The 26,281-nt window shown below is 45.3% G+C and overlaps 1 long non-coding RNA gene across 1 annotated transcript; it reads right to left on the bottom strand.

Annotated features, from left to right (window-relative positions):
• On the bottom strand, positions 1-25,574 carry LOC102377473. The gene is made up of 5 exons (XR_323288.1): positions 25,443-25,574; positions 10,040-10,179; positions 7,922-7,989; positions 4,893-5,160; positions 1-895 (listed from the first exon to the last, which is right to left on the bottom strand). It is a non-coding gene; the product is annotated as an uncharacterized LOC102377473 (long non-coding RNA).
• Positions 25,575-26,281: the final 707 nt, after the last annotated feature.

The raw sequence follows: 26,281 nt of genomic DNA, 5'->3' as shown, positions 1-26,281 counted from the left end.
CTTTCTAACAGAGAAAAATTGTGTGTTTTGTTATACTTGATGATAATGCACCACACCATCAACACCCCCCCTTTCAAAATCCTAGATCCATCCATGGCTGCAGGGCTTCTGGGATAGTGGAGATCAGACATGTACATGAAGATCAGGGAGCAGCCTGTTTTTCTCCATGCTACAGTGCTGTGCAGTTGGCCTAGGGCAGTGGTTCGCAACATTTTTAGATTCAAGGCAGCTCTCCATAACTGAATGTAGCAGTACCCAGCTATGTAACGTTTTTCTGAACATAGCATCTCCCCAGTTGAGAACCATTGTTGTGCTGCCTCCACTTACCTCAACGATTCTCAACCAGAATCATGCCACCATCTCCATGGCCATGTGGTTCTTCACTGCATGCTTTGTGTGAAGCCATACGATTTTCTTACTGGTTTATCAGATAAATCTAATGTTGAGGAGAGCGCCTGCTCCTGCTGTACCTGCTTCCTGATCTGGCTTTGCATGGGGCACATAGGGTGGTTTCTACTGGGGGTGGGGGGGCAGTGCCTGCACCATAACACCCTAGAAGGCTCTTGCGGCACCCCAGTGAGAACCACTGGCCCTAGGGCAGTATTTGTCATCTGTCATGGGTCACTGATTACTGAGCCAGATGGCATCTCTCTCTCTCTCTCTTTTTTTTTAAAGACAGTTTTATACCAAATGTTACCTACAACAAAGAAGACAGCTATGAAGTTACAAGCCATTCAAGACTTCCCACAACCCCAAAAGAAAACACAATGCCTTTCTGGGAGATCACAACTCAAGGCCTTACAGCAGCAGCTCCCAAACTGTGTCACAGTCGCAAATGGGATCACAACATCAACAGATGGGGTTGCAATAAACAGGGATCCTGGTTTTCCATTTGCTGTGGGATAAAACAGATTTCTTCCTTTAATGAAGAAAAACGTGGGAAAATGTGGGTTTGGGTTTCCCCTTGCAAGTTGCAGCCTGCAAGGGGCTGCTACATACATGTGCACACACACATGCATGTGGCAACCAAACAGCAGTGGCTCCTCCAGGTAAGTCTGGGGGGGCGGGAAAGGCACAGGTGATATGGAGGAGTGGGACATCAAGGCAATGTGGGGGGTGGGGGGGGCATGTGCCCCCAAAGATTTCTGCACCTCCAGTGAGGCATGGGCTGCAGCCAAGCCAGACCAGCTCCAGGCAGGAGCCACTTCCATGGCCCAGAGAGTGGGACCTGGTGCAGGAAGAAGCACTGCACCACCATGGTGAGGCACAGCAGCAGTGGTGATGTGGAGTTGTTGTCCTCACTGCTGTCAGGCTGGTAGGGGGTGCTTCAGCTTGGCAGCCATGGCAGTGCAGCACTCCCTCCCATACCATGTCCCACCTGCTGGGCCGTGAGCCCCTGGGTAGAGGGCAGCAGGGCAGGGAACCCGACACCGCAGCAGGTAGCCCACATCCTCCCTTACCCCACAGGCTCCACTTTGACCATCCCTATCACCAGGCTCCATGCTCCACTTGGGTGGTAGCCAGGGCTCAGGTGCAGCTGGAGGATGCAGGGGACTCTGGGACCTGGCCCTTGGGTACCTGGGGGTGTTGCAGTTCGGGAGTAAGGGTCAGTGGCAGGGCCAGGAGGCTGTGGGTCAGAAGTGAGGGTCACCTGGGGGAGCTGCAGGTTGGGAGTGAAAGTCCATGCTGAGGAAATTGGGTCAAAAATGGGATGGGTCATGCTGAGGAAGAGTTTGGGAAGCACTGCCTTACAGCTCTCACCCTTCTGCTGCTCACAGCTGCCAAAAACTGCCCTTTCTCTATCACTCAGAAGAATCTCCGTGTACCTCATCCACCCTATAACATCTTTCTTTGTCCTGGTACAGCAGTTGCTGTTTTTCCATCCCACTTCTCTAGTCCCCTTTAAAGGGTACATTGAACTTATCTCATTATCTCACGGACAGACAGGTTTTCTCTAAGACCCAAAGAAGCATCTGAAAGCCCACAAAGGGGAGAAACCTGGAGAGCTGGCAGATCTGTATTTAGGACCTGGAATCAGATTACAGGCTTCCCTCTCTATGTGCTATACATGCATTCCTGGAAAACAGTGCGTAAATCGAATTCACATAAAGGGGGAACCCACTTTACAATGTAACACATAGAGATATGTTCCAAGACTGTACTGCCGCCCAGACCCATTTCTACCACTTTTACAGGACAATTTTGGTACTCATCAACAGCAGACAGTACACACAAACACAGGGTGGTGGTGAATGTCACCATAATGGGGATGGCAACTACAGAAACACGTCTCGCAGACAACCAGCGATGAGCACAGATCCACACAGGAGACTGTATTTTGGTGTGCGTCAGTCCCACAATGCACCGCACAAAGCAGCTGACTGCAGCCTTCCACCACACCAATCGCATAAGAGTGAATTTATCTTGCATATAATATTTTTTTGGTATAAAAAAGGACATGAGTGAATTTGCACATACAGAACCCACACAATGTGAGGAAAACCTGTCATCCTTTCCTGGACTAGTCCCTGGGGATATTAGCAGGACGTGAAAGTGACCCCCTCTGAAGGATACTCGAGGGACAGAGAAAGACTGTCCCATCTTTGTCTCTTTGCAAAGGGGAAGGAGGAGAAAAGGATCTTCCCTGAGTGACAATCAAGGGAAAATAACCTGTGAAAAACAGTCCTGCACTGCTGCTGGGTGGGACGTGACCCAACATCATGGTTTCTGACTGACTTCTACAAGGGAATCAGCTCCTACTCATTAATTGGTGTGGTCTGCCATCCCTGCCTGCATAACAAAAGCCCCACCATGGGGCACTCCCTTTCAGAGGTGATGAGTTGCTTGGCCTTTGGAAAGGGAGATAACCTTGGAAGCCTCCAGACAGCCAAGCAATTATTTATAACAGCTATAAAACAAATCAGCAGGACTCAAAGTAACAAAAAATGTCTAACGATCATATAAATAGTAACAGCATTTCAAAGTGCTGCCCTGCTGCTGTAGAATATTCTATATCACTTTACAAGCAACTGCTCTGGGTTCAGAAGGTCACACAATTTTACTGGAGAACAACTGGCTGCTGTATTCAAAGACGTCCTTGCAACTCCTGGAGAAGATGGACAGGATGGTCTCTCCAAAGAAATCTTTAGGTGGGTTGAAATTGATACTCCAAAGCCAATATAAGACACAAGCAGCTCTCCAAAGCTGGTTTATTCATTCCCAGATTTTAAAGACACGCTGCAATGGGAAACTCAGGGGGAGAAGGGAATTGGAGAAAATTGTTTTCTTGTGGTCTTACAAGGCTTCTCTTATTCCCAGTGGAGGAGAGAAAGTTATTGCAGACAGACAAAATAACTTGTGTTTAGGACTCAGATTTTGCATCTTTTGCAGCATATACTTTTTCCATGTATTTTCCAATGTTTAATTATAATTGCTCTTTTTAGGAATATTCCTAACATTCTCATTCACTAGAACAGTAAGGGAGAATCTTTTTGGCAAGTGTGCCACAAGGCAAGCCCCAAACCCTCCTTGAGTGCCACTCTGATCCCCCTCCTCATCTATTGCTCTGCTTTCTGCTCTCTGCCCTTTGCTTCTTGTCCTACCTGCTGCTGTGGTTCCTAGCTCCCTCCCCAGTCTGGTACATGCCACACACAAAAGCTGTCCATGCCACTTGTGGCACGCATGTTGTGGATTACCCCACCAACAAAATGCTAAGAAGGGGTGCATCACAGCAGAAGGGACTTTGATAAAGATTTGGAAAATATATCCACAGAATTTTTTCTTCAGGATCCAGTAAATAGTAAATAGCCCCCACAGTTAGAACAAATAAAGACATATGAAGGGAAGGGAACAGACCATGGGCTAGGGTCTAGTGGCTGAACTCTGACGTACAAGCCATCTTTTCTTCTTTATCTTTTTAGAAAAGGCAAAAAAAAAAAAAAAAAAGCATCAAAGGCAGATAATTTCCCCACAAACTATTTGAAATCTGCCCACATACCTAGTTTGGTCACCGTTTACTGATGCTAAATTTCCTATAGTGGCCATTCCCTTAAGCAACCCAGGAATATTTCATGTTACATTTTCATGTAAGCATCTCAAATAATTACTTAATGTTATATGTGCCTATTGACTATAAAAAAGCTAGAGGTAGACTTATTTTTAGCTGCAAGTTATTTATCTACAAAGTTGTCATCTCCCACTAATACCTGCCCCTAAAGCACCCCCAGGTTCTTGGAACAAATATCAATGGACATCTCTATGTATCAGTTAAGGCTGGAACTCCAGGAGTAGATGCAAATGATGCAATATATTAAATCTGGATATCATTATTTATACTCATATCCACAGATATCCAAGTTTTGGGGAATCTGCATCTGGCAATGCAGCAGAATGAAATGAGTCATAGGAGCAGCTGCATGGACAGTGCAGCAGAGGAGAGTCTGACAGGGAACAACTTTCTACTCCATTGCCCCAAACATAAGGAAATACGAGAGGGAAACTACCTCAATTGATCAGCTTGCCTCCAAAAGCAATGAGGAAAAACGGTACTTGACCTTGGGGAAGAAAGGAGATAGACTTACACTATGTAGCAACCAACCCCTGGATCATGAATGGACAGGAACAATAACATGATGGACGTAGATGAACTTTAGGCCTCTCATAGGTGTATTACACCCATTCTGGACATTTAGTCATGGGGGCTTATTTCCAACATGTTGTCTAGCTTGTCATGTCTCTCAAGTGTCAGGGTCTAGAACAATGCTTCCCAAACTTTTCCTTAGCATGACCCTATTTATGGCCCCATTTCCTCAGCATGACCCCATGTCTTCAGCATGGGTTGTCCCAACCCACAGCCTCCCAGCCTCATGACCCCATTTGGCATCACAACTCACAGTTTGGGAACCGCTGGTCTAGAGTCTCTGGCTCTTCTGGTAGAGGGTTGAGGTTTGGTTTCTTGCCCCTGGTGTTGGCTTGGGATCTAGCTTCTTCCGCCCTTCATGCTTACTCCTTGCTCCCAAGCTTGAGTGTCATCTATAGCTGCTCCTGGGCTCTTGTTTCTTGGACAAAACAGGGGACAGTGGAAAGGATGCCAGCTCTGGCTGTAGGTCCCTGGCCCAGTGTCCAGCACTGCCTAGTGCCTCTCTAGCCAGAGCTCCAAGCCTACAGAGACAGGGGCAGGAAGCAAAATCAGGAGCAGGTTTCCAGAGACCCCAGCAGCAGAAGCAGAAGGAGCATCAGGGGGGAGTGATGGCTGGGTGTGAGGGGCTGCAAGTTAACCCCACAAGGGCTGCAAGTCATTTTAGATCCAGAGCTCTCAGGTCTGATCCCCCCCTGCCCAGCCAACCTATGTTAACACCTCATAATGTATTACTCCCTGACATTAGAGAATGATGTGGAGCCTTGCAATTCACCATATAGCAAGCCAGCCACTCTCCAAAAGCAACACAATCTTCCAACGTACTTCCACAAACACCTACAGTGAGAGGGACATTTCAGTGGCTAGGCCAGCCTGATCCATGGTCTCTCTGCTGAGCTTCCTAACAAGAGAACCAAATGGGGCAGTACTGTCATGCAGATAGCCTCCAGCAGTACTGCACCAGCAAGAAAAAACCTAGCATGGGCAGTCATCCGCACTGAACATCACTAGAGAATTCTCTACTTTAGAGCCAAACGGAAGCCCTTTTGCACAGGCACGCTAGTCTTGCCATCTCCTAATGGCAGCTCCTGTACTTGATCACCTTCTGCTTATGGCAGTATAGGCCTGGGAAAGCATATCTAAGGTATATACCAAACCTGCTCACCCCCTCTGTAACACCATATATGATCCTCGACTCATTTTCACATGGAATGTGACCATTTAAGTGTTGACAAACACTAAGCATGGTTTATTTTTAAAAGGACAGTGCCTGACATATGTGATCATAATGAATTGCCTATTATATTACACAATGAAGACCATTCCAGTAAGGCTGCAAGCATAGGATCGTTCCGGCTTTCCTTTCGGGGCCATTTTTAAACCTCTGTTACAAGACATTTAAAGTTTTATTGTTCTCAGCAGTTTAACAAGCCCCTCCCACCCCATACACAATACCCTCCCCGCTATAATGTAACACCTGATCCACAAAAACAATAAACCTTTTTTGCCCCTCATGTCCACCTTGTCTACCCTCACAGGGGCAGCACAGAGATACCATATTTTATCACTGTCTTTTCAGCCTGAGGAAGTTAAACAGGGGGCAAACCATTTGTAAGGGACCAGGGTGTAGCTGGTCTTGCCTAATGGTTAGACCACTGAGGGAAAGCAGGGGACTGCGGCTGGGTCAGAGGATGGGAACCACATTACCAAATCCAGAGGGAAGTCTAGGGGCAGAGTCCACAACACAGTCCAGGGTCAGGATCCAGGAATCAGATGCTGAATACCAATCTGAGGGGCAGTCCACAGGGTGAAATCCAAGAGCAGAGTCAAAACCAGCCGTAAGAACCAGAAAACTGAGCATGCAGGAATCAGGAGGCTTGCTACAGCAGAACTGGATCAGAACTGTTGACTGACCTGCAATCCCAGGGCCCCAGCTGGTGCTAAAAGGGTAGGCAGTTCACCTAGTAGCCAATTAAGATGCTCACTGTTCCTAAACTGGGGCAGAGTTCATTAGATGAGGCTTGCTACAGGTGTGCTGCTGAGGTACATGGCCCAGGCTGGCCTGCCTGGCAGTATCGGACCAAAGCTGGTCTGCCTGATCAATGTCCCTGACACCACTTAAACACGTTCCAGGTGTCCTCCGCTTACCCAGGAGCAAGGCAAATGGAGGTTGTGTTTTAGTTTATCCTGAATATCAACTGAGTACTCCTAGCATCATTATACAGCAACGTAGTATCACTGAAATCAACTGAGCTTTGCCCATACATTACAGTTAAAAAGGCAGTCACTTATTTGACTGAAAACAGCCTTTAATACCCAAGGTTACAATGTAGGAATACGCCCCAGAATCAGACCCCCCAGAATCCCCTGTTGAGCTCCTGGTCAATATGAAGTTACACTCTCTACACTTATTCCTCTCAAGAGTAAAATATGGTGTGTACATATGCTCCAGATCCTCAAAGTACCTGATGGGAGCAAGGCACCTAAATGCTGATGAGAATTTAAAAACCCCAAGGTCCAGAGTCATAGGACCTCTTGACAGTGCATTATTGTAAGCGAGAAGTTCTGATGGACAGCCCTTCTGCCTCAGCTAAGGCAAGGTTGAGCTCCAATTTGCCCCTTTAGTTTTGTCACATATATTTAAAGCCATATCTATTTTTTGAGTTGTTCCTGCTAAAAATAACACCTGCTCCTAAGGAACCATTTGCTACCCCCACCTCTCTCCAGGAACTAGGCACGAGTTTTAACTAGCTTAGTAAACCCACCTATAATTTTTTTAAGATAAAGGTGGCATTGTACAGACAACCTGCTTTTAATAACATTGAAAGTTAGCAAAAAGGGTATGGGTGTGGAGGAGGAGAGCAAGGTAAGTGTCTGACTACTGTCTCCAAACATGCTGCATCCCTAACTTGACAGGGCTTTATGGACTGATCAGTCTATCCATCCAGCCTCCATTCATTCCCTCAGTGGTGTATCCTTCTGCAGTATTCCAGTACATGAAGGATCTTTGATCAGGAACAATGTCTAGAGACTTCCAAATGGGAGACAGAAAGTCATCTCAGTCTATCATTCAAACTTAACCACATACTAAATGAGCCAAAAAAGGGGTGAATCACTTGAATGGGAATCAGACACCTCGTGGAACAACTAGATTTATGAAGGAATAGCAAAATAGTAGTTACTAAATGATTAATCCAGGGCAACCCTGTGAGAGCAGCCAGAGGGACCATTTCTTATAATGTTATATATAGATATTTGCTTTGAGAGGTTGATTTGGTGGCTCACCTGAAGAAGACTGCTATCTGAATCCAGAACTACAGAGTGATACTTTCCTCTTCTGAAAGCCCTTGGGTCTATAAAGAAGAAAATAGGTCTTGTGGAAAAGATGCATGCATTGCATGGTCCTTGAGAACTTCTCCATGGCTTGCCTTTGATTCGCCTCTTGGTTATGTTCCAGAGCATATATCAATACATGGGATATGGATGTCATGATATACCCCGTACCACAGCATCAGGGATGGATTCCCCAGCATTTTCCAGGTGGAAAGGTAGGAAGGCTACATGTTATATCAAAGGAACTCTTGAACAACACTCATCTGTCTTCCATTCAATAGAAGAACCCAGACTTCATCTTTATGATGCACCACTTACCAAACTCATATCCATATATCTCACAGAGAAACACTTATTACAAGCTACATCACTTGTTATTTGCCAAATTTCCCTCTCTCTCACAATCCTCTGCTTTTTCATAGTTACTGGCAAACACTACATTTCTCCCCAAATCTCAGACTTAATGGTCTGTCTGATCACCAGTTCTTTCCTTACTTTGTAGTCTCATGTGCCTTGTTGGAGTATTTTAAGGTCTGTGTTGCATGTTCAAGCTGGAATGAAAGAGTTGCACTAGCCACCAGGACTGTCCCAATCAGCACCCTGGCTGGACTAGTCAGCTGATTGCTAAGTTAGCTCATCTGCTGTGATTTTGGGCCTGATGCTACCAGCAGAAATTTGTATCAATCAAATTTATAACTTGCGCTTGGCTGCCTGAAGGCTGTTGTTCTCAGTGGTCTGTATCCACTGCTGGTATAAATGGACAGAATTCTGCTGAAGGCAACACATATGCACCTATTCACAGCAGTAGCAAACTAGGGGCAATACCTCTGGCCCTGAAGAGCTAACAAGAAGTGGAATGAAATCTTTACACATCATCTCCTTGAATGGGAATGTAAGAACAGGAGCTGTTAGACCAAGGAATCTGTACAGCAACAGTGAAAGTCAAGCCCAGAAGGGCCAATATTATCTTCCACCAACTTTGTTCCTATATTTTGAGAGGATTCAAGTGGGGAGAGCACACCAGGAGATGTCAATGTCTTCTGCATCCTGTAAGATGAGAAGGAGATTGTCATCTCACTCAGCATTTTATGCAGCTTTGTGGGGAAAGCCCCACCAGGCTACAATGCCCAGCAACTGCTTGTGGCCCATAGCCTACAGTGGCCTGGTGCAAAGTCTTTCACATCTGGGACTGAATGAGGAGTTTGACAAATGGTTTGTGTCACACTGCAGCTTGACTGGTGAATGACCACGTGAATACCCTGGGCAGGGCCCTTCCCCCAACTCTCCTGCCACATTTTAATGATACTTTGAAAGGAAGGGGTTCAGTGTTGTATGTGGTGGGCCCCCATAGGGGTACTCATGGTAAGGCCGCAGCTGACTTGGGTCTCTGCCTCCCCTATACCCTGTCCACTTGCCAACCATGGATGACAGTGCTCTGTGGTCCACAGTCACAGCTCTGACTCTATGGCTCTGTTCGCCTTGCGCTTTCTGTAGCTCTGACGTGGAATCCTCTGCCAAACAGTCTCAGGTTGCGGCATGGGTGTGCCCGGCGTTGTTTTCCACCACCTGCTCCCAATCCTGATCCCTGAGTTAGGGACTCTAGGCCTTCCCTCACTGGACAGTGCCTCATTCTACTTCACCCAGCAGGTCTCAAACAAAATCACAAGCAGCAAAGAACAACAACATAAAAAAGAACAACAAAAGGATTTTCCCAGAAAAAAATAGCCTGCAGAGTTAGTCTCAGTTTATCTCCCTTCCTAGTTCCCCTCCAGAAGGAAAAAAAAACCCCGAAAAAGGGAATGGGAGGAATCCAATGAGAGTCTTGCTTCCTCCTATCCCAGTGGGGATCCAGCAGCTTGGGTGCCCCACTGCTGTGACATCCCTTGGTGTCCCCCCATACCCAGGCTCTCTCTTCCCAGCATAGGGTTACTGCCATCCTGGCTCTTTGGCACCCTAAGTGCCTTTTAAACTTCCCACAGCAGTGCACAGGGCTGATGTAATCAGCTATGCATTGCCCAGGCAGATCAACAGAGTACTTAAAAAGCGGCTCATTGGCACCATGCACCGTACCTGTCTGGGCTCTCTCTCCTTTGCAGGTAAGTCCTGCTGGTCTTGTGGTGTTCCCCGCCCCCTCCTCTTGGGGGCCGATGGTGCTCTTGGGGGTTTGAGTGCTTGAGTGTGGTCGTCACCACCACAGATTGCAAAAAACCCTAAAAGCAAGTAGGAAGCAAGTCAGCATAGGAGTCTTCAGTGCTTTGTGCTATCAATACACACCACTGGATTCCCTCCAGTAGACATTAACTATTTCTTATATTAATGGCTGTGTCACTTGTCCAGCTAAGTGACAACATGGGAACTTACATTAAAATTGCATTGAGTTTGCTGCTTTGTTGCTAAGTACAGACAGTCAAAAAGCTTGAGGCTGAATTGATTCAATCTTTGTAGATTAGTCTAAACTGCATAGATTGAACCAATAAGCAAATTAACAGACATTCACTTTTGATTCCGCAAGTGCAGCCACATGCCTGTAGTGGCCCAGGCTAGAAGATTGGGGGTGCTAAAGCATGCCTTCCTGCTTGGCTGGAGCAGACAGCTTGGGCCATAGCTAGTCCGTCCACCCTGTGGGGGGATAGTGGTGTTGCAAGGAGGTGCAAAGCATCCTATGCTGGGGGACTGTGAGTTAACTTGAACCCAGAGGGGATCTGGGACAGAAGTTCAATAAACTGATTTAGCCTAAATCACTTATGTCTGATACTACAGCCATCCAGGTTTATCTTATGCTGGCGGAGGGAAGGTTTAAGTTGGACATCAGGAGGCGCTACTTCACGGTCAGGGCGGCTAGGGTCTGGAACCAGCTTCCAAGTGAGGTGGTGCAGGCTCCCACCCTGGGGGTTTTTAAGAGGAGGTTAGATGACCATCTTGCTGGGGTCGTTTGACCCCCGCAGGTGGTCGGACTAGATGATCTGCCCAGGTCCCTTCCGACCCTAGAAACTATGAAACTATGAATCTTAAACAAGTTTTGGTCATTTTGAAAGTAATTTATGTGCACTGAACTTCTGTTGTGTTACAGATTTGAACCAGTTTCCAGTCGCTATACCGGTTTGTGTGTAATTTCTGTCCCTAGCCTGCATGTTTCAGCAAATACCTTTAAGAACATTTATTTGGATGGTACCTGCCATACACCCTTGCTAATGATTAGATATCATGACTCGAGAAAAATCAGTTAACTCCCGTTAACTTCAGTAATACAAGGCCATAAACTACAGGCAGAAAAGGGAAGTCCTGTCCATTGTGATTATCAAAAGGTTGGATCTCTGTGGCCCAGTATACTTTCATGTTAATATTCACACATTAAGAAACATTTGTCACTTTGGTATAAAGAATTTTCCCTAGTCAGAGCAACTGCAGTCAGGCTCTTATACATTTTAGTGTGTCAACACCTGACAATGACTGAGCCCATCTGAGAGGACTGGATTTTCATTGGACTTTGACCCAAGATGCTAACAGTATAGTAGAAAAATATAGCTGACTGTGGCAAAAATCTGAACATCTCAGAGATCATTGCTTCGTACAATCCACTGTCAGCCATGAAGCTCTGGCAAGTCTACACAATTCCTGTGGTCTCCCCTCATTGGAAAGCCCTTAATCCACTGTTTGCCATGTATTTTTCCCTCTCCCTGGAATAGGCGAAGCAAACAAGGGAAGGTTTGCAAGCTGTCATTGTCCTTGGCTTCCCTACATACGTAAGGTCATTCCCCAGTAGCAGATGAGAAAGGCCATAATATTGCAGTATCATTTACAAAGGAAGGCAACATAGTCGTGATAAGATCTAGTCCTCAGGATCTTCAGATGGAAACTGCTAACCACTGATGTCACGACTACTTTCTGTGGCCCTAGGCACAAGGCCTCTTCCTACCACAAGACCCAGCAGCAGTACTCATTCCGATTCATGTAGGGAGCTGAGTATTAAACACAAGAGGAGCTAGAAATCAACACAGTCCTTCTGAAGTGGCATCTCCTTCATGTTAGTTATCTTTTTACCCCCTCCTCTGTGTACATTCAGCTCTTCAACTGGCTAAAGTTAAAGGAAGGAAGGAGACTGCAAAGGAAAGCCAGGCTTAGGCAGGGCAGTCTCTTAACCTTCTTTGTCAACACCACCATCTGCTGGACCCTGGCAGGCATAGACACTGCCCTGTGCTCTTTGCTTAACGAGGTTTCCTCCTGGGAAGATGCCAAGCCATAGGAGCGGACTGGGGACGCCTTTGTCACTGAAACCATCGAATGCAATCTTGTCAAGCATAGCTTTTTTTTTTTTAAACTGAGTCTCTGTAAAGTTCTGGCAGATGAGGTTCTGTGGGTAAATGTGCTATCTTTTATTAGACCAACAAACTACAGTAGTTGGAAAAATTGTTCTTTGCAGCTTTCGAGTACAAACACCCTTCTTCAGACAGAGGGAGAATCACCTTTCATTGCACCTCATTACACTACTTTCATTTGATGCCAAATCTGAGGGTTTCCACAAGATGCTTTCTTGTCATCACTAGATGCTTTTTTGTCACACCACAGTGCGACTCGCAGTAACTTCCATGAAGTTACACAAGGGATCAGTTTGACCTCTACAGAGGAAAGGCCAAATTTATCATCCATATAGCCTCATGGAAGTCAGTGGAGTCATGGCAGCAGTGAATTAGACATACATACACCTATTAGAGCTCTCACTACCCTGGACATGGGCATGCACGGTGGCAGAAAGCATACTGTTTTTCCTTTTTAACCCAAGCACAAAGCCAAAATTCAGTCATATTGATTGCTTCAGTTAAGAGGAGAAATTGGGTGATGGAGCCAAGTATCTTTGATGTGAATGATTTAGAGGTTATTTCCCCAAACACACTGGGAACCACCCTGGGAATCAAGGCTTGGTGCTGCGAGCAAAGAAACTTTCCTAGCCAGCACTCAGCCCAAGACCCCTCTAGGCTTTCTTCAGGACTATGCTCCCACTGCTTATTCCAGCTGTGCCCTTGGCTTTCTAGGCCTTCTCTCTTCAGTTCTGTGATATTTCATACTGCTTCTCTCTCCCCTTCCTCATTCTTCCCCTTAAAACCTTCTATTAAAATATCCAGCAGAACCCCCTCCACCCACCTGTGCCCATGACTGGAGGAGACTCCTGCAGTTTCAGCGACCTGGGTCCATAAAGGAGCATGGCTCTGACATTAATTTCACTGCTTTCAAGTGATTTAACCCAAAATGACACCATTCTGAAGCAACCCTTTTAGCCACTGCACACCAGTAGCACAGGTAATGCTCCTATCCTCCAATTATTTTTCAAATGCCCACTATCAGAGATGAGAGCCTGGTGAGCACTGAGTGATGACAGGCTAAGCCTGTAATCCCCACCTGCTGTGTGTAAGGCCAGGCACAGTCCAAGGTTTGGGCTTCAAGCTTCAGCCTCACTGCAGGGAGGAGATATTTGTACACCACTGTTGAAAACTTTTTATTTATTTATTTATTTTTTGTAACCAAGAAGTGGACGAAGGATGGACCAATAGTTAAGGCATTTGCTTGTATCCGTAGTCAGATCCAGGATTTTTTTAAAAAGGACCCAGCTGCTGCTCCTATGGCAGGATCCAAAAGGGAGGGGTGACTGTGACTTTGCACCCCCTCTGGATGTGCCCTGCTTGCATCCCAGTCTTATCCTCCCTCCCCCCCCCCCAATAAAACAACAACAACAAAAAACCAAAAACCAAACAAAACAACAACACAGTAACATGGCAATAATAATACATCTGGCTGAGGTTCTTCTAAAGGAACTTGTGGCATCTCCTCCACTGGAAGTATTTCAAGAGGCTGCATAAACACGTATGTGGGATAGGTTAGGAACAGGTCATCTTCTACCTGTCTAAGCGGGGCAGACTAGAGATCTCTTCTAAGCATATGATTCTAGGGTTGTTTTAAGGCATTGTGGCTAGGTAAACTCCTAGCATGCTCAGGACTATATTGTGTTTTGAAGTGAAGTGATCATGGAACATCCAGGAACTTAAAATTAAATGTCTGACAGAGTCCTAATAAAAGTTGAACTTGCCCTTGGTCAACTATTTCCAAAGAGACTGGATTCACCAAGTTTGAGAGCCATTTAGATCACTGGTTCTGAACCAAGCACTTGAAAGGACCCACAGGTCAGAGCCCCATCACCTACAAGAGCAGGCAGCCTTTTTCCTAACTGGAGCCCTTTTTCTGACTGAATCAGGAGAGAAGTTGCACTTTCAGTCATGCTTAGAATTTGGTTAAAATTTTGGGAGAGAGAAATCAGTTTTCTTCCCACTCTTCCATGCTCAATACTGTTGCTGCCTTTCCACACCAGATCCTCTCTAACCTTCAGTCAGGACCACCAGCAGGCTTTCTGTACTGTTTTAGTCACAAAGAACCACTTGCATACAGCTGGGACTGGGAGTTAGCACATGGCTACATCAAAGAAACTCAGAGAACCAGTGTCCAAGCCATCCCATTATAAAAGATAATACAAAGTGCTTTGATAGCGTGTGCCTACAAAGCTCTGCCCTCCACTGGATGCAGCATGTCGGACCTTCTCAAGCAAGACAACACTGGCAACAGGACCTGAGCCCTGGCACCTTCTGAAAGCTTCCTCTGAGTTTTGGGTGTACATCTCCGTATTTGTGGTGCACAGAGGTGTAAGTTCAATTTGAGTTAATGGTCATGGGGTTTGCCTGTAGGTGAGCCTGCTGCGCCCATTCTCCACATCAGCTAGTAAGGACCTTCCTGCAATCTCTTCTCTTTGTGCCTGCCTGACCCTTCTTGCCTCATTCTTGTGAGAAGTGAACAGGTAACCAGTTGGGGTATTTGTGTCTCCTGCTAACTCAGCATTGTGGAGATGCCAATCAGCATGAAGAACCAGCTTATGCAACTGTGCATAACCCTTGGGGTCTAGGGGTCTTCTTCACTGCCTTTCATCTCTAACAGGGAACACACTTGGAGGGCCTCTGCCTTCAGTCACACAGAACAGGCTGCCAGAAAAAAGGAAAAATTGTGTTGGGAAGGAGGGATGTCACTTAGCATCAGTGAGCTGAAAGAGGACAGGCTTTGCTAAGCACTCCTCGTTTGATCCTCAGGTACACACTGACCATATATACACCATATGTATGAATACATGCAGTTAATACTGGGAACTTGAAACCATAGCAAGACTGCATTGTCTATATTTAGGTCCCAGCCACTGCAGTTGGTATAAACAAGTTCACTGAATTTAAGCCACATTTCTTGACACATTACACCAGCAAACTCTCCCTATGCCTGAAGAAGAGTGTTTGTGCCCAAAAGCTTGCAAAGAACAATTTTCCCAACTATTTAGTTGGTCTAATAAAAGATATCACATCTATCCAAAGGACCTCGTCAACCACATTTCTTGAACATTCAGGCAGATGAACCAGTATTATGAAAGCTCAAGACACTAATAGTGGAAAAAAAATCTGACAAACTCTATTCACTCATTAGGGATTAATCATATGTCATCTTAAACACCCCGCCCCACTCTGACTTCTGATTAAAAGATGGCAAAAGTGTGTTTCAAATAAGGCATTGACAATTACCCCTAATATTTTTCATCTCCCCATTTTATCAGTGCAGCTGCCAGAGCTCCAAATCAATGTTTCAATTCTTCCTGTTTTGGTGTAAGGGTGAGCACTTATCTCATGGAGTGTGGTTGTGCTGTGTGAGTGTAAAGAAGTGTCTAGGCACCAGAAGACATGTGGGATGACTGTCAGCTTTGGTGGTGATGGTGTTCTTCACTTCATGCTCCTAACACTGGACAGGAATTTGAATATCAGACCACTGTGCATAAAAAAAGTGTGTGCGCATAGAGTAGGGAGGAAAATGGCAAAAGGCTGGTAATAGCCTTCCACAAATTAGCTCTCTCACTTTACTAAAATGGGTGTGAGAGATCAGTAGCCCCATGCACTAGGTTTTCGTTGAAAAACTGAAGCTTGTTTGCTTGGTTCTTTCTACCATGAGATTGGTGCCTATCATTTACCTTTAACTTAAGGGAGAGAGGGAGAAGGCAATGTTACTCCACATTTCTAGCTCCCCTTAAATGAGAGTGACGGTAACCATGGGTGCAACCCCATGAGCGGGTACATGCATTCCCTGAGGACAAATAGCAGTGGCACATATTTGTGCTGCTGCTAGGTGTCCCCTGGGAATGTCCTTGAACGTGCTCTCTGGAGCACAGCAAGTTGCCCCACATGGGGTAGGAGAGGCTGGGGCCTGGGATTCCATGTGCACGCTGATCTGGACATGCCCCATGGGTTTTCCAACTCCATTTTCCAGAAGAGACTTGTCTGATCATCCAGTATAGTCACCTGTTTGACTCGGGTTTTAGAATCTCAGCCAGTTATGGGATTCAACAAAAGATGTTGCATGCAAAAGATAATCCATCTTTCCCTGTATTACACGACTCATGCAACTGGAGAGAAATGACTTGGGAGAACTGAGTGTAGAACTGCAGTGACTGGAACTCTGTTGGACATGTAAATTAGAAAGGCACATGGACAGGGATGATTCTGGCTGTCAACCACTCAAATGCCCACTACACAACACAGCCTTGAGCATTTGGTCAACCAAGATGACAACAATACCACTTAATACACGAGATACAGCAAAAGAGCTTATTTTAGTTGTTGGCATGTTCTATTCAGAGATCATCTAAAAAAAACCCTATTCCATGAATTGGCAGCTAGCTGAACAATGTTAAAATAAAATCCTAAATAGGATCATCTTTGTTGAGTTTATTTTTGTTTTGGGCACCGTACTTCAAGAAGGATGTTGATAGACTTGAGGGGGTCCAGAGGAGGGCCACGTGTATGGTTAGGGGCTTACAGGACAAGCCCTATGAGGAGAGACTAAGGGACCTGGACCTCTTCAGTCTCCGCAAGAGAAGGCTGAGAGGTGATCTTGTGGCCACCTACAAATTCATTAGGGCGACACAGCAAGGGATTGGAGATGCTCTGTTCACCAGGGCACCTCTTGGGGTAACAAGGAACAATGGCCACAGAGAGCAGATTTAGGCTAGATATCAGGAAAAAACTTCTTCACGCTAAGGGTGGCCAAAATTTGGAATGGACTTCCAAGGGAGGTGGTGCTCTCCCCTGCCTTGGGGGTCTTTAAAAGAAGGCTGGATAGGCATCTGGCTGGGGTCATCTGACCCCAGCGCTCTTTCCTGCCTAGGCAGGGGTTCGGACTCGATGATCTGTTGAGGTCCCTTCCGACCCTAACATCTATGAATCCCTGAGTCAAACCTGTTTCCCTCAGTCATTTAACTTGGACACCCTGTTTGTTCTTAGTATCAAAGGGAACCTTTCACCTCTTACAAGCCTATTTGCATCTTCCCTCCTAAAATGAGCTTTTGATTTTCTCATGTTTTAAGACCATCTCAGTCTCTGCCTCCTGTGTAAGTAATGGAGGAGGAGCTTCAAAACTCTTTATCCCAAACGTATTTGGACAGGGTTGTTCCATAGTTACTTAGGGCCAAGCAGGAAGTTGTCTTTGAGGGTCCAAGTTCTAACTGATTAGCACTGCGGCACAACCAGGGTGGCACCCCATTTCCTTAGACTGCAGAATCAGCATGCTAACATACAAGAATAAAAGCCAAAGAAGCAACTTAAGAGAAAAGGTAAAGGCTACATGAGATAAATATCGGTAGTTTCCAATTTAGTGGAGAACAAGATGGTTTTGCAATAAATACTCTGAGACTTTATATGTCCATATGGATGATACTTAAAAAAAATAGGAAAATAGTTCTTTCCCACACACACACACACACACACACACACACACACACACACACACACACGTATTATAGATAAACAACCATATTTGCAGTGTTTAAAGTCCTACATTTTGCATAAGATCTGTCGAGATGGAGAATAGAAAACAAATTAAATAAAACAAAAGAAGAATATTATGTGCATATCAACATTTTTAACCGAGGAATGCAAGCTGCATTTCAAAAGACAGTTAGAAGCTAGTATCTCCTAGCTTTTGGCAATCCTAAGAATAAACTAACTGCTGCCTGTTCTTTCTGTCATTTTTTTTGGGGGGTGGGGGGGAGGCGGAGTGGGAGGGGTTGCTTGTTTTTTTGCTTTTTTTTTTTTAGAGCATCTCAGACACCCAGACTTGAGACATAGGAGAGAGACTTGTGTACAGGGGAAAATGGCCACTAGAGGGAGCCATGAAGACAGCTCTGCTATTTTGAGTCCACAAATGAAAATGCACCAAGATTTGAAAATGAACCGGCTTTGCTGTGCCAAAACTAGGAAGAAAGACCTAGCCAGGAGATAACACAGGACAGAACAAACCAGAGGTGTAACATGATGTCTGAATGGCCCAGGTGGTAGAGATGCATGGGACAACATCACTGGCTGTGCTGCCAATGGGATCTGACAACACAGCCACTTTTATTTTTTCCACTCCCTCCTCCAGCTCCTGAGTCAGCACCTGCTGCCTCCCCCCTCTCCCCCAATTTCATTATGCTACTAGACCAAACAATGTGCTGTTTCCTGTCGCAGAAGCCTTTATGTGACTGTTTAACATGAGGAAGCTGATGCGTGGAAACAGCAACCACACAGTCTTGACAAGGTAGAGATCTGGGCCCAGTGGAAAGGGAGAATCTTGATCAACAAGAGAACCCCCATCTTGCTGCAGCCTTCTTCCATCTTTACAGCTGTTGAGATCCTGACATCTTCCACCTGATCTACCTTAGAGGACTTGGGGTTGGACTGTGGTTTGTCTGGAACCTCCCTTCTGGCCTGTTCACCAGGGGTGACCCTTCCAGAAGTGTGAGACTCCAGGCAATATAGCTCTGAGGATCACTGGGACATGCAAGCCTCACTACCACTATAAGATCTCAGTCCATGGAGAGGTGGAACCAACAAACTAGATAAGCAAGAATGTGGCTCTGTGTTTAGAGACATCAGCAGGAGCTGAGTTCCTTTAACAAACAAGACGTCTGGCAAGAACATCTAGGCCTCCTGGGCTTGCCATAATGCATCACAGTACACCCAAGGATATGCCAAAAAAAAGCCATTTGTGCATACAAGTATGAACCACTGAACTAGTCTCATGACTACAGAGGAATCCCATGCAAAACGGATGAGGGAGTTCAACCTTTTCAACTAGGACTATGTGGTGACTCAACATATTGCACTCCATATTATTATGCTAATGGCAATGTGAACAATGAGAAATTAGCCAGAGGAATGCCCGCATCTGGTTTCTGAGGGGGCGCACAAAAAATGTTTGCTGCAGTACTATTCAGCATAAGCAACACGTAGGGGAGGCACAGGGGGGCGGGGGAAGGGGGCACGTGCCCCCCCTGAAATTGGCCCTCACGGGCCAGGGAGTGGGGAGTGCCACTGGTGCTTCCGAGGTCAGTGATCGTCCACTGGGGGACACACCCCACTCCCCCCTCGGTTGGCGATTGTCCACTGGTGCCCCATCCAGAGCCAGGAGGGACCAGTCATCCATGCTGTTCAGGAAAACAAACGTGCTCTTACAAAACTTCAAGAGAAGGGTAGATTGGAGCATTAGGCAGTCTCTGTGTCACTGTAACTATAAAGGCGCATTTACAATTAGAAGTAATTGTAACGGATGGAGATAGCCCACCCACTGACGAGCAGAAACAAACCATACAAGATGAAACCGAACTGGAGATTTTGTGGCAGGTAGCGTAACAGAGTGGGGAAAAATAAAAGCATTACAAAGCTGGATTTAGTACAGAAGAAGCAGAGCAATAAAGCTAGTTATGGCCAACAAAGCCACTCCTAACATCCTAAACACAGTGGCCAGATGAGCTTGTCTACAAGCTGTTGCAGCAAGTGGATGAATAGCGCAAGGAAGGCACAATTTCACCTTGCAGATTTCAGTGAATGAGCTGCTGCATATACCAAAGACCAATGGTATCATAAGCATTTGTGGTAGGTAGAAAGTCACCATAAACTCCTGGCTGGGAGTGGATTAAAATCCTGAAGCACAAGATTTATCTGCCCAAAACAGCAGGCAAGTGATTTATTTCCCAAACAAACCCTACCCCAAAGCTAACCAGTAGGTGGTGCTGAAGCCAGAGTAAAAAAAATTCTAATAGCGAGAGTATCCACAAGGAGTTATTTGAGTATGAATTAAACCTCCATGGCTAGCTAGTGCGCCTGCTGAGTTTCAAACAATTATGGCTCAAATATTGCAGGGGGATTGTCTGTGTTTTGGCTGACATGCTAGTAAGGAAGAATTTCATGGAACATTTACAAATCTGAAGGAGGTTCTACATAGGATTTTCTTTAAAGATTTTCAGTTGACAAATGAATAGTTCCTAAGAGCATATCAATGCAGACATGGAAACACCCTTCAAAAGGGATGGCAAAAGCTACTGAAAATGTACAGGCACCACAGAGTGTCTGACCACATTAAACTATCATGGAAGATGTGTTCCAATGTTTCCAGCATTAATTAGTCTGTATGCATCCTGTTCAGAAGAAAAAAATATTAAATGAGTTTGGGCAGAAGAGGGAAATAAGGATTCATAAACATTTTAAGAACAAAAAAAGGTAGCATATCCCAGTGAGCTGGAACTAATCAGTCACATGAACCACTCACAGCTCTGCTATAGGAGTTGGGGCAGTCACTTCACACACATGTAAAGATGGGGTGAAAATTTTCTGGTATTTCCTTCTAGAACATTGTCAGAGACTGAGAGAAATGACTCATGAATGAAAATAGAGGCTTTTGGGGGCATCATTTTTTTTAGTTGATTCAACAAGTACCTAGAAGGGAAGGGAGGAAAGAAAAAGTGTACCCTCTTCATAGATTGTGAAAGCACTGGTAAAAATACTGCGGCTAAGGGCAGGCTTTCCTTTACTGGCAACAGTCAGGCTGCAAATGGCTTTGATCCTAGACGTTTACCAGTAAGATGTTTATTATAGACCATCATGAAGATATGCCAATGCAAATGCACTGTCCTGGTTGCCCGTCAGGGCAAAGGGGAGCATAAAGAAGGAAATTCTATGCTCAGAGTCTCTTTCCTAGGTGGCCAACCTATTAGCGCTCAGAAAATTACTCTGGTAGCATCCAATGAACTATACAATGAAACTACAGCCTCCCTGTCATAGAAAACTGGAGTTACCTGTTGAAAATGGTTCATAGAATCCAAGGTCTAGAAAGGACTGCAAGGATCATCTCCTCCAAATCCCTAAAGAGATGCAGGACTTCCTAAACCAACAGCCAACCTGGGCCATCTGTCACAAAACAAGGATCTCTTACTTCACAAGCAAGAACTCTAACCACTGGTCCACCCTCCAATGATCGTCAGACCTCTTCCTTTGAGGCCCTCTTGGATAGCTAAGGCAGATAGAAATGAATCTGCACTGGCCTCAAAGGGCAAGTGGTATGTGACTGCGTGCACAAGGCCACTCCACCAGGGCACCAATGGGAAACGGACCCAAGATGTCCTGGCAGGCATCTGAATTACCTGGGCCATAGTGCCACCTAGTTGTTTACTGTGGAGACAAAAAGTAACAATAGCAAATAAATTTACAGAGAAAAGTACTAGGTAAGTACATGGACAGCATCAGTAAGTAATAAAAGTTAAAGGGATGGCCAGTAGGCATTTTTTAGTGGCCAGAAATGTAGAGGAGTCAGTGTAGCTCTTCTAATAATTAGCACGACATGGCAGGAAAAGCAGTGTCTCATCACTGGGAATGGACTAAGAAGCCCCAGCACTGGCTGAACATTGATTTTGCTGGGGCAGCAGGATTTGTTTGATGCAGAAGTGGTAAACATGATCCCAGTGTCGGCTTCAAAAGCCAATCAAATGTTTGAAACTGTTTACCCGATATGGGTAACCTAAGGGGTTTGTTTCAGCTAATGGTCCACAATTAACTTCATAGGGGTCTCAGATATTTCTATGGCAAAAAGTTAGGGAAAACATTAAGTCAGCAACTAAATCATCCAGCCTTGGAGGATTGGAAGAGCATTTATGCACATGCTGAAGTGAGCACTGGACAAAAACAAAAACAAGCCCCACCAAAACTGGTGACACTTTGCTCTGCTACCTGTCAAACTGCTACTCTGATGACCCCAGTGGAGTAATTTCAAACATGCCAGTTAAATACTAAATTTGATCTACTGAGACTCAACTGAGAGAGAGCACTTGAACTAAATCACATTCCCTCCCTCTACTAGGTTTTTCTGCCAAGGGCACGCTGTATGGGTATATAATTACTGGACTTAGTGGGGAAAAGCTATAATAAAGCAGATGTAGAAAGCAATGACATGTTTAACAGAGTGTTAAGGAGTGATAATGAGCCTGTCTTTGACGGCTAGCAGAATTTTATTATCTTTTTAGTTTTTGCTCAAGGTGTAGCCCCTGAAAAATTAATAAAAGTGGGTGCAATGTATAGATACAGATAAAACTGAGATTTAGATAGATAGATAGATGTTGATATTTATGGAATTTACTGGGGTGTAGTGTGATGTGGAGGGAAAAGTGCTATCACTTTGCATTTTAAGGATTTGCTGACAAACTAGGAGGCTCTGGGGAAGCGCATAATCAGGACCCTAGACTTAGTTTAACCTAGAATCTAACCCAGGACTGTCCAACTGGCAGTCCATGGGCTGAATGCAGCATGCAAGGGGTTAAGTTGGCATCCCCTGGACTCTCACCCCCACCCTCCCCCCTTGATCCAAGTGGGACAACAGATGGAGTCTCTCGGTTCCCCTCCATCCTCCAGTTCCCATTTCCTGTCCCATCTCAGAGGGCACAGCAGGGCAGCACAGCAATGGGAGCTAAGTGAGGCCAGGGCTGAGTGGTACAGTGTGGGAAGGAGTCCACGTGGTGTGCGGTTTGAAGGGCCTGTGGCTTGCCCTGTGTGGCCCCTAAGGCATGTACATGGCTTCTGAGAGCTTAGAAGTTGAACAGCCTTGATTATTTAACCCGGTGTGCTGCAGGAAGCTTTGTTGCCTCTGTTAGCTGGGTTTTACTTCTGTGTGCTGGAGTTATCATTGGCCTTCTAGGAAAATAAAGTCAAGGTCTATAGCTGCTTTTGAGGAGTATAATCATTTTGTTTTGCCTTCTGTGTACAAGGGGGAAAGGCCCCTAAAGCCCCTAACAGACAACATCCCATTGTAGATACGTAGTGTCATTTCCATGAAATGATTGCATTTTCCATGACACCAAGGATATTTTTTAGATGTTTTGTTTAGCTTTTATGTATTCCTTTATATGATCACTCACAGCCTCCCCCCACCATTAGTCCAACATGATTTTCTAATCCAGCAGGATTATTTTTGTTTGCAAGCTGTCTGCCAGTGACAACCTCAGGCTCCGTTAGGGCCATTTGGTACTTTAGCCATTCTAAACACTGATCTGAGTCTGGCTCTTTAGCCTTTTTTAGCAGTACACCAACACTGCCCTATGCTCACATGCTTTTCTCCCAAGTATGTTCATACTTTAGCTTGGAATTTACATTTCTGTCTGAATTTTTACTTGTCATTTAAAATTCCTCAGAGGCTCTAGTCTAGTTCTTCTGCCATTTTTCCTTAGAACAAAAAGTTCCTTATATAGACCTTAGTACCTTATATGCTTTCAACATTTTATTGTATTTTCTTCTGGAACACCTCAGCTTAAGTACAATGAAGAGAACAGTGAGAGGCAGCTGGAGGTTTTTAATACGCACAAATATGTATTGCATTTTATGAAAGGTATCTGCCAGAACTAGGATGGCCATCATTGATACAAAACCGGATGCCTTTATGTCTTCTATTTTTCTCTTGAAGAGCATCCTTTATTTGGCATCCTCTATTTTTGAGAAGGAGTGTTCATTTTATTTTGCCTTCCATGTACAAGAGAAAAATAGAGGACATAAAGGCATAAGGTTTCATATCAATAGAGGACAGAGTAGCAGAAAACCGAAATGTCCTCTATGATGGCCACCCCAGTCAGAACCCTCGTGATACGTCAGGAGCAGAAAAATAAATGAGTGCTGGTCAAGTCTTTGAAAATGTCTCCCCTCGTAGTTAATGGAAAATGTTTCTTTTTGTGTGTTTAATTCTTTGGTCTATGCTGGTGGTTCTTAACCTTTTTAGACTCAAGACTGCCCTTGGAAAATGCCAGCTCTTAGCTTTCACTCATTTCTTGACTACAAAAAAAATAATAAAGTAATTCTTCTGTTACAAAAAACTCAGAAAAACCACAGAAGTTCAGAATGTTTTTAACATTGTGAATTCCTGTTTGAAGTCTCCGAGTTATTCTTGTGAATCACTGCTAGTGTTGGCACACCTAGTATTGTACAGCACCCCATGGCACCCTTAAAAAGGATCTTACGGGGCCCTGGGGTGCTGTGGCACCCTGGTTCTGAATTTCTGAAGATCTGTACATAAGCAGAAGTTCCCTGCACCACAAGTCTCCAGGCTATCATTCCTCTGTGACTTTCAGGTCATCTCCACAATGGAGACTGCAATGTCAAATAGAGAAGATGCAGATGTAAGGGACCCTTAAGGAACTCAGTTGCCATCCTTGTGGGAACCTCCTTAGAGCTAAAGGACAGGGTGAGTACACCCAGGTTACACACAAGTCACTGCAAAGAGTGTGCTACAAAGATCTCCACTTGATGATGTGGCCCTCTCCAGCCAATGGGAGGGAAGGTTGAATCCAGGGTGCTCCTTGACAGAGGGCTATTAGTCTAACACAAAGTTTTTTTCATAGTTTGGAGGGAGAAAAAGTATTTACTTCTCAGTAAATAATCTACATAAAATTACCCTTAGCAAGGAACATCATTCATTAAGCTTCAGGTGGATGCCAGGGATTTGCCATCTATAGTTACCGGTACCTGCAACATCCCAGGGTTTCATTCTGCAAACAAGGCAGAGATAGGACTGCTAACAAGTATTAGCCTGTGCTGGCAAGGGAGAGGCAGTATTCACAGACATGACAACCTACCCACAGATCAGGCTGCTCCAGGAAGAACAGAGAGTTCTCTTGGCTGAAAACACATTTTGCATAATACTAGGGTGCACTAGTCCCCAACATGTGTGCCTTTCCAGTAAACAGCAGAGGCGACCCAATTATTCCTGAATGTCAGCTTTCAGCAAATCTACCACTTGGAGACTAAAGGGAGCAGGCAGGAAAGAGAAGTGCATGCACACCAAAAAGCTGTGAAAGATCTGAGGCTGTGCAGCTAGCAGACTAGCTCAGCAGTCACTTAAGGATCCATTTCAGGCACAATTTGTTGGTAAAAAAACCAGGTCTTAGACACATTAATACAGTTTCTCTACAGTCCCCTACAGGTGTTTCCATTATCCTTCTCACTGTTTCCAAGACCCTCAGAAACTTATCTGCTATCTGCAGCCCTCGCTCCACAAGCCATCTGGCTAGAAGTCACCTGATACCTGGTTTCTCCCCCCCAGTACAAACACTTACCTGCTGCCTAAAGTTCTCCAACCCAGATAAATACTTATTCACTTCCATGAAGACCAAACACTCTTCAAACTATGACTTCTAGCCCTGAGGCAGCATCTGAAAAGTAGCAAATCAACCACAAGTGGAACTAAACACTACTCTCTTGTGATGCAGAACCTTCAAAAGGTTTGAATAAAAGCATTCAGCTGGGAGGCAGCTGACTCATCACAGCTGAGGTTCAGCACAACTGCCTTAAGGGAACCCTTTGAGACTTGCTATCAGCTTTGGGGGAGTGAAGGGAGATGTACGGCTATACTGCTGTTTTGGATCCACCTCAGTTGGTATGAGCCACTCTTCCCCATCTATATCTTAGCTTGTGTCCCTGCACCTTGTGCCTTCTGTCCATCAAGGGGGACCCATCTAGGAATCAGTCTGTCTACTACTTGGCTCTCCTGTACTTGGCACTCATTATAGGGAGCAGAGACAAAATACAGGGTGTAGAAAGGCTGGAAGTCAGGAACAGGAAACTGTGGGAGTGTTGCTGGTGGACTCTCTGGGCTTGCAATGTGCCAGGCCTGCTGGCAAGCTGCAAGGAAAAGCAGCATAGGATGATGCTCATTCTAACTGAGCTCCTGGGATTTGGCTGGATAGCTGCTGAGGGGGGTGTGGGGGCAGGAAAAACAAATTTAGGGTTTTTCCGTGTAGATGGTAGGTGAATATGGGCTGGGGATGGCTTATGTATAGCCTAGTTTTAGACTGGCTGGCATTACATACTGGCTTTAATAGTTTCATAGTTGGTAGGGTTGGAAGGGACCTGAGCAGATCATCAAGCCTGACCCCCTGCCATGGGCAGGAAAGAG

Source organism: Alligator sinensis, unplaced genomic scaffold (genome assembly GCF_000455745.1).
Source record: "Alligator sinensis unplaced genomic scaffold, ASM45574v1 scaffold907_1, whole genome shotgun sequence".
NCBI classification, from domain to species: domain Eukaryota; kingdom Metazoa; phylum Chordata; order Crocodylia; family Alligatoridae; genus Alligator; species Alligator sinensis.
Note: the sequence above shows the minus strand (reverse complement) of the source record. Positions and strands in the feature narration are given on the sequence as shown.